This window comes from Strix aluco, chromosome 1, assembly GCF_031877795.1.
Source record: "Strix aluco isolate bStrAlu1 chromosome 1, bStrAlu1.hap1, whole genome shotgun sequence".
In the NCBI taxonomy this organism is placed as follows: domain Eukaryota; kingdom Metazoa; phylum Chordata; class Aves; order Strigiformes; family Strigidae; genus Strix; species Strix aluco.
Genome location: NC_133931.1, coordinates 136,446,518 through 136,460,547, shown reverse-complemented (window position 1 = coordinate 136,460,547; position 14,030 = coordinate 136,446,518).

Below are 14,030 nucleotides of genomic sequence, written 5' to 3'. Positions count from 1 at the left end.
TATGCTACTAAACCATTAGTTAATGGACTGCAAAACGCCGGATTCTAAGGAAGATGAGAGTGGTATATTTGTTAATTTGTTTTAAAAAAGAGCACATGGATCTCAATTCTCCTGGTCACTGTTACCTTGTCTGCACAAAATTTGTATCCTCCCTTGATTTAAGAGATAGAACAAAAAATAAAGCAATGTCAAAGTTAAGACTCAGTCTGGAAGACAGTAGAGGAAGAAAGGATAAAGGTATTCACTAAAAAATTCCTCTGTATAGCTTCAATTATTTCCTCAACTTGAGCCAGAATCAAGATAGGAACTAAGATCATGAGCATGCCATTCTCTAGGAGAGAAGCGTGAGTCAGCTGTTAGTGGCTGCCAGGGGGAGGGAGGGTCATCAGACTAATGGGTATTTAAAAAAAATATTGTAACATATAGTCTTGTTCTACTCAACAAAAGATGGAATGACAGGGTAAAAAATTACCACAGATTGTAAAGGACAATAGTGCAAAACGTGTCTTTACAGGCAGTTTTCTCCATGCAGTCTATACCTGTGAAGTGAAAAAATAAATTATTTGCACCAAAGATGCTGTTGTGAGTTATTTTAAGTAACCATTTTCCAGCACAGATTTGCCAAGGAAGGAGCTTGGGAATCTGGCTTCCCTATTAACAGTGATTATACATTGCACTCTCTCTCATATCATCGGACCATGCAGCTTCCTCACATAGGTAGGTTGTGCCTATGTCTTGCTCCTTCCCAGGACAAAGAACAAAAGGAATTATAGGCATGATCAAAGGAAGGCCACTTGGGTTAGTTGAGCTGGCAAATGAATCAAAGAAGATAAAAGTGTCAGCTTCTACAGCAAGGGGTGTAAGTAAGGAAATACTTCCCCAGATGATTTCTCTCAGAAGTGACTAGATTATTTTATCACCAGGACAGATAATCTAAGTATTATTCATAGACCAAAGGAATTTTTATAATCAGAGGAAAAATACTATAACTAACACATTTATTTTTAGATAAAACAATAGGTATGACAGGCTTTTTCACTAAAACAGCACTTTTTATGTATTAAAAAGTTAGCTGCACAAATAAAATAACTCAGAGATGAGCATGTATCCATGACACCAAAGTTTTGGTCCCTGCATAGAGTTCTGATTGCTGCTCAACACTTCGTCATTGTCTGGTTTATTGTATTACTGATGTTACTTATCTTCATTTACCTTGAGATCCTTCCTTCTGAAACACCAGTGAGAACAGAAGGGAGCCAAACCCTTCACAATGCAGCTATTCTCTGTGCACTCCGCTAAGCAGTCGCTCAAGGTTATTCATGTCAAGAGCAGTTGCAATTGTTCCTACAGGGTTTGTGGGAGGCCCTGTGGGAGGTAACAGCATCCTTTCCTACGCTGCAGGAAGTTCACACCATAAGCGCGTGTATCACCACCCTGATTCTTTGCTTCCTCCTCCAGTGCAGAGCTGCATCCAGCGAGGAAACAGCCAGGAAGGGCTGTCAGTGACTGTCACACCCTCCCTTTTCGGCACAGAAAGCTCAGGGCAGGTTTCTTAGCTTTTTGCTGCATGACGACTCCTGTGTTTCGTCAAGGATCTTACACACAACAGGCAAACCTGTCCGAGATCCTATCCGCTTTCCCCTTGCCTCCCAGCATCCGCCCAGCTAGGCAAACACAACGAGGCAAAGCTATGAGTTCAGCTGCAGCAACCAGCCTGCGCAGCGATGCCGCTCCCTCTGCAGAGGCACGGCGGAGGCAGAGACGCAGAAGCTTAATTTCGAGAACACATCTATCCTCCCAGGCTGGTTTGCACAAATTCTTTTCCACAGATATGATACTTCACTGAATGCACAGCAGGGCCTCACCCTGAGCAATGAACTTAATGTGACCAGCTTAGGGATCAAAGGTCTTACTGAGCATTTACAATGCAAAAAGAGTAGGCAAACAGTATGACAGGAATGATCAAGCATTCAATAACTATTCCCTACCTTTTTATTCAATAGGATGTGGTGTTTCCTATGCTCCCTCAAACCCACAATATTACAGGGGGGAAAAGGCAGCATATTAATATGCAATAATCAGGCAAGAAAGAAACAAATAGCCAGGGTCAGGATATCAGCTATTCCCCCACGTGGGTATATTTAGGGGCGTTGTTAAACAGGCTACCATGATGAAAAATCTCCCTAAATTTCCCCCAGTGCAGCAGTTTAGTGCAGCTGTTTTGCTCTCTCATTTCCAGGCTCCTTCACAGCAGGAATGCAATTAGAGCCAGCACTGAGGCACTCCTCAGCCTGGGCTAGCAGAGCAGATCCCCTGCCCTCTCCCTCAGCAGAGAGGCAGTGATCTCACTTAGCACCAACCGCACCACAGACGTCACACCAGGCACTGTAACAGCAGACCTGACCATCCGCTGAAGACAGCATGCCCTTTGTCAATGCGCACATTCATGCAACATGAGAGCCCCCCTTCCCAGGCATCACTTACTGGTTTGGAGTAGATTCACCCGTAGGGGAGCAGGCATTGGCTCTGCTTTGTCATTTCTTCTCCAAGGTAGTGCCACTGGTGGCAGTGTTCTTAGTGCCTGTTGGCTGCTGACCATGATGAAAGGACCCTCAGATAGTCTCAATGTCACTCGTCACAAAACAAGCAGAAGAGTCCATGAGGCTTTTCAATTTTGCAACAGCAAGCAGTGGTCTTAATGGATATTACATTTTTGAAATGGCCATGAAATACTTGTTTCCTGTTCCCAAATACTAACTGAAAAAGGTGTACTGTGTCACTGCTTCAGCAAGACCCCTAGTCCTTTCTGGAGTCTGCATGTGTATAGTCATACACAGACAGATGTTAAAAAAAAATGTAGATTTGACAGACAGACACAGCAATTTGAAATTTGTAGAGCAGATTTTAATGATATATGGAGATTTGCATGTATTAGAAATGGGAAAGATAACAGGAATGAAAGTAAACAAGATTTGGGACAGGTCTGAGATTTAGGACAAATTATTTAAGTCTAACCAACATATAAATAATTGCTTAACAGGAAAGGAATTTCTTTGAAACGTAAATTAGCAGCATCTTGAGAAGCAGAAACCTTCATGGAAAATATAGCCTGGGTATATTGTCCCTAAAACTGTTCTTGAAAACATCAAGGCTGTAAGGAACAGGTAGGCAGCCATTCACAATCTAACACGTGTTCTCTCCTTCAGTAAAAGTGTTTTGAAAGGGACTTGCATGGCAGGAATTCTCAACAGATTTGCTATCGCTTAGCGAAACATGCTGCAAGTAGAACATTGCAGCAGGCATGTTATCTGACCTAGGTCATCTCCTGGTTAAACATATATAGATTGGAAGGAGATTAGTCATTAAACCGAGTTGAAATACAAGCCAAGCTACAGCTTACATGGAGAAGTTATATCCAATTAGCTTTGCAAGTGAGCTAAAAGCAGGAATTAAGAGGAAGGTAGTTCCAGGACACTTCTGCCAGCATGTCCGGTTCAGGATGCCTGAACACATGCACGCTTCATCGCATGTATGATTTATATTTCCACATTCTGTGCCACAGGGAGAATGTTTCAAAGATTATTAAATCTTGACATCTCCATAATTGGGAAAGATGAAAAATGAAGGAGTTAATCAAAAAATTTGAGGCAGGTAACAAAAAAGTTGCCTTGCCACATTATTTTAAAACCAAGAGTTATAATCACACATATATGCATCATCATGCCCCCAGGTGATTCAGGGAGTGGGCTGAGATCTCATCCTAAGCTGCTGCCTCAGTTCAAAGCCAGTCCCCAGAAAATGGACAGGAAGCAGGACATAACTGAACATTTGTGCATGACACATCGGCATACCTTAGTTAGCTTAACCTTAAAACCATGTGTGGCAGAAGTGAAATTCTTCATGTAGTCCTGGTGAAGGAAGGGGTATTCAGCAATATAGCAAAGGTCACCCAAGAAGAAAGGGGAAGTTCTCCAGTGACTGACAGAAAGGGATTGTGTAGGAATGAAGGCACCTGGCTAAGCAGTTAACTGATTGCACATAATTATGAACCTCAAGCACTCCATCTGTCAAAAGGACAGTAGGATCACTGCTGTCTCCCAAATAACCACAGGGCTGCATAGGTCAATTTTATTCCTTCGGGGATTTAAATCTCACAGTATCATATCATATAAACTAAAATTGCCCACTCAAAAGCAGAAGCTTTTCCAAACATTCATGTATCTGTGCTGTAACCTGCTGATTCCTTCACTGCTCTGTGCATTTACAACATTGCTCTGCTCCGGTAATTCTGGCATAGGTGGCACCATCAACCTCACAAGCACTCTGTGCTCTCACATCCCCATTTACATTACTTCTCCTTTTGTTATTATAATAGTACAGATTTCATAACTAAATTGATCTATGTGAATTATTTTATATATTTACAATTGTTGGTTTTTTGCTTTCCTTTGTGGAGGCATAAATGGTAGAGGTCCTTTAAAGAAAAAATGGACACAAGTCATTTTGGACATCTCAATAAGAACTCTAGAATGACCCAGATACATATCTAAAACAAACTTCTCCAGAAAGGTAAAAGCTGTAATCATTGTGCAGTGCTAAACATCTAACCCATGTTTAACAATGTGTTTCTAATCAACAAGAACATGAAGATCCCTGAATAGAGAGTCCTGAGTAAATTCAGTAATAGTAGGCACCACACACAAAACTAGGCTGTGGACCCAAGTGTTCCATCCAAAATTGCTGAAATTTCAGTGACATTTTGTCCTGGAGTTGCAGGTTGAATAAGTCACAATTTCAAAAATTTGGATCTTTTACTCTAAGATTTTGAAAAGCCTCACTGCACTTGAAGGAGCACTTAAATTCTCCGTTTTACTGCACAAGGCAAAATTCCACTATCCGATTTTCTACCAAGAGTGGAAGACTCCTGTGAAGAACTACTTATTTTATCTGTCATGCCACATTTTTCCCCACCATCTTATTATGACATAACCTATTTCATCTAACCAATCTCCCACCAGACTGTTCACCTGGTAAATCCTTTCCAAAATGCCAACTTTGTAACCAATTCATGCTTTCATTTAAAGAATTCTGCACATTACCAAGTCTTACTGGATCTCCATGAGTTAGAGGCAGCACAGGCAATTTTCTGCAACACTTTATTTAATTACTTCTTCTAAACAATTTTTACTTCTTTTGCATGAGAAATTTAAAAAAAAAAAATCTTACTTTTCATTCCCAAACAGATTATTAATCTTTTCCAAAATGACAGTTTGACACAGCAAAAATCCTTTTCTTTGATCAGGCACAAATATTCACATTTCCCAAAACACTTTAGTGATATCACTGTAAAGCTGTTATGCCTCAGACTGGAGCTCCACAGTGGGAAGTAAGTAGTGGAAAGCTTCACTGGGATTTTTTTACAAGTAATTTTTTTTTAAAGGTGTTTGGTTGCCAGCAAATAACTCGCTGGATCTCCAGTCTGTCCTTTCAAAAAGGTTGCCTAGCTAAGTCATAGTTTTGACACCTCTACCAAAGTTTGAATGAAATGAAAAATGAATGAATGAATGAATGAATGTGCCCTGAATGAGACTCCGCTGTTATTTTGCAGTTGTAGATGGTGCATAATCTATGAATAGGCCATGGGGCAGGGGGTATCTTCACCAAAAGAACTATTGCTATTATTATAGCCTCCAAATATGCATTTATTTTCAAAAACATCAACACTGGCACCTGCAGCTAATGGGGAAAGAAATGTTGCTGGGTCTTTCATTAATATCATTAATATTGACTTAGCATGAACTGGAGAATAATGCAATCTTAAAAATGGAGAATGATATAGCAAAAAACCAAAATTGTAGGGTGGAGCTTTTATTTGCATTTAGTTTTATATCCAATTCACATCCTGTAGGTAAAATTGCAGTAACATTCTTTGTACAACTTAGCTACAAGCTATTGTTTGACCAGCACAATAAATCCAGCATTAACTTTTAGCCACCTCGGATTTGCTGATTGAGAACTGCATTCCTGCATTAGGATGCCTTCTCCAGTATATTCAGAATAAAATACCATTCTACATAAAACATACAAAGAGAAAGGAAAAGGATATCCTCCTTCATGGACAGAAAAAAGTCTTTGTCATTTATCTGCCATAACATTTAAATCTCATTACTATGATAAGTCACAGGGGCGCTTGCTCTCTCTTGCCCCCCCTTCACTAATAAAACTAAAGGCAGCAGGTAGAGTATTTTGATTATTAATTAAACAAAGCCACTCCCAAATTGCTATGGTGCCACAAAGCAGAGAGCCAACACCCAGGGCTGCTACTATTAGAGATTCCTGCTCGCCAGCATTGCAAGTTGTCCTAGACAGGACTTGCTCACCAGGCAGAATTCAGCGAAACAAAGAAAACTGGAGAGCAGCATTGTCGTTGCAACTGGCTAGAAGATTTTACGGAATTCAGGTCCTGCCACCACGTATCTTCCACTTGAACCAAAGCATTTTATCAAGCAAGATTTCTATATGAACTAGTTTGCAAGGAGAGCTGACATAAATTATCATACCAGCTGATGCAGTCAGAAAAAGCAAGGGGTGTTCAGTTTGAGATTCACTTGACAAGGGCTGGCCTGTAAAAATGGAGACTTTTTCAGGCTCAAGCTCCCTAACAGACCATCACAGTAGCATTACAAAAATGATCTTATGACAAGTGGTCAAGAACAGAGCTTGGCTTTGACCTAAAAATTTTTAGAAACTGAATTAAGATAGATTTAAGAGGGAGTTGCACAGAGAAGTTGGAAGCTTAAGTCTCTCAGCTTAGTCTGAACAAGATCACTGAATGAACTCACAGAAGGTTTGTTTGCTCACCAAACAGGCAGCAGGAGAGAAACATGGCAACGTGGTGTGCTCTCATGAAGGCAAAACTCTGACTTTCCTGGAGGAGTCCTCGCTAATAGATTCACCTTGCTAACAGAATCAGGTGCTGCAGAGCAAAAGGAGTCATTCTCCTTTACAAGAGCAACATTAGTGACAGGAAGATAAACTCATGATCATGCAGTAAAAATAATGGCTCTGGAGTAATTTTTCTCTTCAAATTAAAATTATCTGTAAACACAAAGCACCATTTTCATTTTCCCACACTTCTGTGAATTTAACACTTCTTCCCTTAAATGAACATCTTTAATCTTTTAATGTGAACATTTCTAAGTATCTTTAATCTTCCAAGGCACGTGTCAGTTATCTGGAAAAGATTCATTAATTTAAACTCCTTTTTTCCTCATTTCCCAAATCAGAAGGAACTAAAAAGCCTGTAATTCAGTCCTAAGCTCTGCTAGCCAAATGCACATGCGGGAAATGGTGCCATTGGCTTCACTGGAGCACATGACAATGTGTGTAGTATGACACATTTTCACAGCACAGGCTCTAGCAGTCCAAGTTCATACGGAGATTCAAACACTATAGCAGCTCCCAGAAATTCTTACAGCCTGCACTGAAATAGTTAAAAGGTAGAGCTACTTGCATTAGGGGTTTTATATTCCTACATTTCCTGTATTTAACAGAACAAATGGGGTGGTTTTATTTCAAAACCAATCTGACTGCCTGAGAGAGACAGTTGGAAAATTCCTGTTATTATGGTGCACTGATGCTTAAGTTTCATTGACATAGCAGTGTCAATCACCAAAAGGATGGTCTCGTAGTTCAAGATGCAGCTTGCTACTGCTTACATCAATTCTTTGGCTTTTATGATGACTCTACTTTAATTAAGTTATGAGAATGCTATTCATTTTTTGGGCTGAGTCAGGACAAGAAGAGCAGAAAGTGGGGCTGGTTCTGCATAACCTCTACATGAGAGACAAAGTCAAGCAAACTAGATGCTGATATATTGCGCACAGCAACCAGGAAGTCTGCAAGGAAATACAGGTGTGACAATCTTATTGGTCAATAGAAAGAAGAAACCTGAGTATAATGAACACCTCTCATGAAACAATGAAGGCATCCTTAGTTGGACCCACTGTCTGATAGATTGTCATTTTCTACTAAAAGAGGAAAGAAGAGAAAGATTTTATAGGAGACCATGCCAAAAGTCCGGATTACTAACCACAGAGAACAGCTTCACATGTACACAAGCCTGACATCTGCAATATCCAAGCATCCACATGAAGCTCATCTAAAGCTGCAGATAATTTTTAGCTTTGAAATGACATCGCTGCCTATTCCTGTCAGGATTTTAAAATAGAAAGTATAGGGAGCTATAACAGATGGTGGAGCCTACCAGCTGTTTGCAGGTTATTACTTAATCATCATATGAGACAAGTAAAAGTAATCTCTATTATATAAACTTTTAATGAAAATAATAGTAATCCTTATGGGCTTCTATGCCTATGGTCTGTTTGCACATGGCACCCACATAGCTGTGCATTACTGAAGAGTATAGCAGAGATTATCTGCTTCTCTCCAGATAACTAACATAATTTACCTGACTCTTGTGTTCATTCCCTTCAGGTTGTTTGGCTTTTTTGCTTGTTAGCAAGGTATTTCACATTTAAAAGTTAGAGTGAGTGGAGGGAGTAGCACTGTGTATTGAGTTAGCAACGTGGATCTCAGCACTACTAGCCAATACACCAAAGTAGCAGACATCAGAGTTTTATACTAACCAAGCAGAGATGGACATTTCCCCCATTCCCACTGTGATTCTGTGATGCTGTGATTATATCCCAACACCTCCCCTCCCCCTCCCCATGCAAGAAAGCAGGCGGGTGCTACCAATTGGCCCCAGGTTATTTCTGCCCAGCAACACCTGCAGAATGCAGCAGGCTGCTGGTTGCAGGCAGCTTTCTGCCAGCTGCCTGTTTGCTCTGCAGCTCCAGCAGCTGCACGATAAGAAATAGGAGTAGAGGAACTGAAGCCCCAGCCTGCTGGCATTTGTAATGACTCAATGCATTCAACTCTGAAAACTTGGCTAATCAAAGTAGGGTAGTGACAGGTCTTTCAACAGAAAAGAAGAAATGATGCCTTATTTCATGCTTTCTTTTTAGATACATTAAAAGCGTAAGTGGCTCCTAACAGACCATTGACATTGAATGTCCAATTTTACATATATATGACTTCTCACAAAGGTTTAAGTGCTCTGCTTTCAGATCACGTTCCCGTCTCCATCTTTACCACCCAATTTTATTGGCACATAGAGATTAGACCACTTGTGACTTGACTGTGTGGGAATGCCCTGCCTCCTAGGGAATCTCCAAGTGATACAGCTGGATACTGGGAACAGCTGGATGCAAAAAGACCACATTGCCTAAACTCACTTCTATTTCAGCCATTCTCAGCTGCTGGAATGACCTTATAGGGAGGGAGGGGAAATGAGATCTGGCTGCTCTGTCCCAGCTTCTGATTCTCTATGCTAAGCACAGCTGAAACATATTTCAGCCCTTGGACCACTAAAATCTAAGTATTTCACAAGATTTAGGATAGCATTGCTTATGCCAGCTACAAAAAATGTAGTTTTAAAGGAGCATTGTGCATTTGAATGCCAAGATAGAGCCACGTTATCATCATGCCACTGGCTGAAACTGGCCCAGCAGGAGAGCGGAAACACCCATCCTCCTATCAGCTCCCTGTGACTGATACTGCTTGTTTAGTGTCACCACCTGCGGGAGTATGCTTACCATTTCCAGGCCATAACGTTTAAACAAGACTTTAAGTACACGTTGCCTTAAGTCATTCTAATTGGCTTAAATAGCCAGCTAACTATTCTGATAGGGATATTACAACTATATTTGTACAGTGTTGGAGTTATGTACACCACCCACAAGGTGGTGAAACATGAGAACCTCATGGGCAAAAGTTAATAACCATTCATTACTGTTCCAGCAAAAATATTCTAATCTGTGACTACAGTATGGCATCTTTCCATTAATTTAGCTTTTATGTGGCAACAGGTCAGCTGTAGCTGAGAGTGGGATAAGTCTGGCTTCAATTATAAGTTCACCTTTGTACTATTTAACCTTTCTTTCATACATGCTACATATGTAGAACCACAAAATAGCAGAATTGTTGGATTTGGAAGGCATCTCTGGAGATTTTCTAGTCCAAGACTGCTGCTCAAAGCAGGGTCACCTAGAGCAGAGATGTATCCAGCTGGGTTTTGAATATGTCCAAAGATGCAGATTCCACAACTTTTCTGGGCAGCCTGTTCCAGTCTTCGATCATCCTCACATTGCAAAACAGTTTTATCTTACATTTCCATAGGATTTCCTCTCAACAGCTATTTATACACATTGATGAGATCCCCCTGAGCCATCTCTTCTCTAGGCTGAACAGTTCCAACTCTCTCAGTCTCTCCTTAAATGGCAGATGCTCCATCCCTTCACCATCTTTAAAACCCTTTGCTGGACTTACTCCAGTATGTCCATGTCTCTCCTGTACTGGGGAGCTCAGAACTCAACCCAGCACTCCAGGTGTGGCCTCACCTTCTTTGCCCTGCTGGTGATGCTTTGCCTAATGCAGCCCTAGGGGGCTATTGGTCACCTTTGCCAGGGCATGCTGCTGGCTGATGTCCAACTTGCTGTCCACCAGGAATCCTAGGTCATTTTCTGCAAAGTTGCTTTCCAGCTGGTTGAACCCCAGCATGTACTGGTCCCTCTGCAGGTGCAGAACTTTGCATTGCCCTTTGTTGAAGTTCATGAAGTTCCTGTCAGCTCATTTCTCCAACCCATCAAGGTCCCCCTGCATGGTTATCACAACCATCTGGTCTATCAACCACTCCTCCCAGCTTTGTATCACCTGCAGACTTGTTGAGGGTGCACTCTTTCCATCCATTAATGAAGATGTTAAATAATATTTGTCCCCTGGGGTACACCACTAGTGACTGACCTCCAGCTTGTGTGTCACCAACCACAACGCTGATCCTGGCAGTTCAGCCAGCTTTCAGTCCCTCCCACTCTCCTCTTATTTACTCCATACTTCATCAGCTTTTCTGTGGGGATGTTATGGGAGATCTACCTTCTCTCATCCAAGGTCATTGCATTGTGGTATGTTGCCCACCAAGAAAATAGCTCAGTTCCTTCTCAACGACTTTTGAGAAGCCATCATCATTGATCCTGCTCCTGTGCCAGCCTTCTGCACAAACACACTCTTCAGCAAGAAACTCAGGGTAGTGTACTGGTAAAGTGTGCTAAGAGATTATTAGCAGTAAAATGTTATTCTTCACAGAAATAGAGGGGAAGACACTTATCCCTGTGAGATGGGCTATTTTTGCAGTAAGTGTGGTTTAGGCAGAAGGAACATTAAAAATTCAGCAAAACCTTATACTCACACAATCAGGGAATGCAAAAAAGAGGAAGAATTCTGCCCTGAGACTATTTTGGGATTTGTAGCTCTACAGAGATTTTTAAAGGTGACCTTGGCTAAGACCTTTTAAAGGTATACATCCCTAATGTTTGTTATATTGGCAAATAAGAGATTTTTTAGGAGCCAGGATAGCAGCATAGCATAGGATATAGGCAACCTAAAATTGGAAAACTAATGAAAATACGAAGTTTGAGGCATTCTACAACAGCATGGCTTTATTCAATGAGAAGACAAACCAGTGGTCTATAATAAGTCATTAAGATACTGTGTAAGAAAAGGAATGATATCATGTCAGTATTTGCAGACAAGAATTGTAGCGAGATGCCTTCAGAAACATGTTCAGTGATTTGCATTAGGAACTACCTCATAGCATGAACCAGCTGGAACAGGCTGCTGTATTACTTCAAAATTCATGTTATAAACTGTTAAACAGCTGAAGTGTCAGGAACAAGATGAAAGTACTCTTTCCAACACCATCCCCCAGCATGATCACTGAATAATGACATTAAGGTTCAAAATTTGTTGAACCAGCTCTTAGAAACCTGACAGCAGTGTTATCTTTCCACCTCTCTGGGTGACTTGTGCCAGTGCTACACTATCCTCCTGCTATTAGATAGTCCCTTATCCTCTTCAACACATTAGACAAGCCCAGCCAACTTATTGAATTTTAGTAAAGGAGATCAGTTGTGACATTAGACAGAAATTTAGAGTACTGCATTCGGGGTGGGGGGAGACACCGCCCCCCCCCCCCCAAAAAAAAAAAGAAGGTAAGAAGGTGAAAACAGAGGAGTTTATCACTGATCTAAAACTGGAGAGTCAGTTTTACAATTTTGTTGCTGAGGCGTGCATAAAAAAACATATTATATTCAGAATCTGGGAAATCCAACTCAGAAAATGAGACTGGTAAATCCAAGATTAACCTCGACAAGGCAACTGAAATTGTCCAAGCAAAGACCCTCATTCAGTTCAGACTGAAGTACAGGAAGGAAAAATGGTGCTGAGATGTGGACATGGTGGGGACATGGTGGAATATCTAAGACATGACAACTGTGAGACCTGCAATAGAAAGGCAGCTGAACCTCAAAGCTGGAGTTCCTTAAAGCTGTGCCGTCGGTGTGACTGACTGGAACTGCACATTCTGTGTTAAATACACAAGCCAAGGCAACGTCAAGAATTTGGGAGGATTGAAGGTGCTGTGGAGCACATCATGACAGCCAGAAGGTGTCAACACCATGAGAGTCTGCACAGCTTGGAGAGAAATACCAACACTACCAGTAACAGAGACAAAATCGGCAGAACAAATACATTTCATTGCAGAGGTAATGCTGATTAGGATATTGGCCCAAAAGCAAAAGCAATATTAAATGATGTGAGATTAGTGCACAAGCAGCAGTGGGGCTAAGAAAGCAGTTGTGTCAGTGGGTTCAGCTGGAATTTCACTAGGCAGATGTATTTAATGCTCACTGATAAAAATTTAAAAATTTAAAATTAAAAAAAACCACACCAACAAAAATAACCAGAATGAAATCCTTCATTTTTGTAAACTTTCAAGTAAGTTAGTAAGAATAAAGAGAACAAAGAGAATCCCGTCCCTTACTACTTAGGGACCAATTCTGGGAGTCAGAGCTGGCATCATGTCACCGATAACTCACTAGAAGCCACAGACTTCTGATCTTTGAGGTAAAGCATTAGGAAAACTGAGAGTATCTGGGCTACAGATAACCAAACATAAATTTGAAATAAGAACAATGAATACAAGGAGGCGCACAGAGACCACAGTAAGGTGGCAGCTCTGGGAGACTCACTGAATTACAGACATTGTGGCTCAGCTACTTGCCTGTAATAGAGTTTATCATCCCAGGACCCAAGAAGGCAGGTCTTATAAACAAGTTATATCAACAGAAAGGGGTTAATTAAAAACTGTCCATATGATACTAAGTACAAAACTAAGCTGTCCAAAACACAAAGGTCTTCCCACCATCCTCATATATTACAGTGTAGTAAAAATAGGAAAATGCTGGCTTACAGATTTTGAGCAATATCGAAAATTGAGTATCAGTTGCTCTGACAGGGGAGGAGTCATTGGAGTACAGCAAATTTTCTGGTTTTAAACACAGATAGTTCTTTCAATTAATTAAAATGCATTTACTTAAGTACAAGAAGTTTGGGCATGAAGCCTTGCCAATCATAATCAACTTGCCCAGCTGAGACTAGATAAACAGTCTTCTCTGCAGACTGTGGTACATCCCCAGCTTCCCAATCCCTCTCATCAAAGAATCCCTCTTCACTCATTCACTGCCTCCCTGTGGGACTGAAAAAAACATTTCAAAGTTAAATCTAAATGTTTTCAGGATCAGGCTTTCTCTTATCCAGTACAAGCTGAACAATTAAGTCCTACATAACCTGAAAACCTTGAGACTCCTTGGTGTAACAGATCATTATAGTTTCCTTACTGTTGTCGAAAAGGGCATTAAAAAATACAAAAGCAAGTATGTTTACTATGGGTGTTCAGACGACTTACTGATTTTAAACACATCATACAGCAATACTTTCCAGACATCCCAGTAGTTCACAGCTCAAAACAGACTATAATATAATAACTGGTTACATGATAAATCCCCACCTTTATCTGAAGCTATGTAAAGGATGTTCCATGCTGGTGTTCCAGCTTGCCAATTTATATCAAG